Source organism: Vespula pensylvanica, chromosome 23, assembly GCF_014466175.1.
Source record: "Vespula pensylvanica isolate Volc-1 chromosome 23, ASM1446617v1, whole genome shotgun sequence".
In the NCBI taxonomy this organism is placed as follows: Eukaryota; Metazoa; Arthropoda; class Insecta; order Hymenoptera; family Vespidae; genus Vespula; species Vespula pensylvanica.
The window spans coordinates 776,584-778,422 of NC_057707.1; positions in this window are offsets into that span (position 1 = coordinate 776,584).

Consider the following 1,839-nt stretch of genomic DNA (forward strand, 5'->3'; position numbering starts at 1 on the left):
CCTCATTCTGTATATTCATATCTTTCGATCGTTCCACTTTTAAAAAATCGAATTTTGCATATCTTCTTTCCGAGAGGAAAATTTTTGTTGGTTTTTATATATTCATATATATATATTTTTTGCGAAAAGTATTCAACATATTATATTTAAAAGAAATGGTAATCAGTCTCATAGAAAATCTCCATACAATATTTATAACTTATGACATGTGCGATGTGAATCAGTTGATCGAATAACTATGGCTGGATAGAAATATAATAGATCTCTCCTAAGTTAGAATCAGTATTATGATAGTGTTACATTCAATGTGTGCTTGTTCAGAAAAAAAAGTCATAGAGATAATACATTCGGAAAATACAAATGTTATCTTAATAGAAATATAATAAAATTGTCGCTATGCTCGGTTATGCGTAATAGAAATAAACAATTCTCCAATAAAGATTGAGAAATTAAATATCTTCCAAGGAATTGATTGGTTTTTGAACATAATATACGAAATATTAGACAACTGGAGGGATAATTGGATCACTGTTTTCGCTTCTTCAATTGGGAGCTAATTTCCAGGAAAATGTACTCGTTGGTACGGAATCATTAAATCAGTATCGCGCCCATAGCTTTGAAAAGATGTAGCCGAGTGATTAAATGATGTATTTACATAGATAATTGAGATAAACAATCATCTCATCCCATTGTCTGATTCTGTCATTGGTTTGATAAGGGAAAGACAAATGAAAAAATACCTTTCATGTTTTCAAAATCAGATATAAGAGGTACGCTCACATGACCGCGCCACTCGTTCCCGTCCACTTGAACCATGAGCCCATCCAAGCGAGCCGAATCACAGATGGTGAGGAATAATACCGAATCGATTAAAACGAAGGTACTTGATACGTAGGGAAGATCGTAATACGCAGATGCATTTTGTTCAAATCGGTATCAAAACCTAGTAACAAGGGAATCCTGACTACGTAGCAAATTACATCGTTGTATTTACAATATTACACTAAAACGTAAATTAAATATTCTGAATCTCCATTAGGCACACTACGTGAATATTATGACAAATAATTTAGGAGATTGATTCAACAAATCTTCTATTTTTAATTTAATCGAATGATTACATAATTTAATTTGATGGAATAATCATGTCAAGGTAAGTATGGGACATATCGGTAAATCCTTTAATCAACCTTAGAGGTTTAATAATATTGAAATTTTAATGATTTAAACCTTCCTTAATTTCATTTCTATTTTTCTGAGCTCATTCTTCAATTCATGATTAAACCTTCCATTCTCATAATCGTTTTTATTCTCGATATCATTTTCTGTTTTTTTTTTTTATTATTTTTATAATTCCCGATAGGTTTCGATGATACATTTAACTTCGTTCTCACGATACACCGTGTTAGAAATTGTCGAATTTAAATCGAGATTTACAAAATCAATGTTCGGCCAAGGACAAACATCGATATGATTAGAATTAATTTTATCTGTGGAATCATCATCGTCGAGATAAAGTATATCTTCGATTGAATCGTGAGCGAGCGTAGACAAATAATCCTTAAGCACCCCTTGGACATCTTCATCTCCCGTATCTCCTTTTTCTTCCACTTCGCCTGTATCGTGGGATGTCCTTTCGTTGAACTTTTCCGTACGCAATCGATTATATCCTCTTACCGGAGCTGCTTACCTTTGGATCCTTTGAAGCGATGTATTCCCTAGCCCCGTATCTGTATTTGAACGTAGCTTAGTGAAACAGTACTACATCGGTCTCGAAAAAGTTTCTGATCATGGCCATTAAAACTTTTGTCTTTCTCTTTCTGGTTTCCATTAATGTCG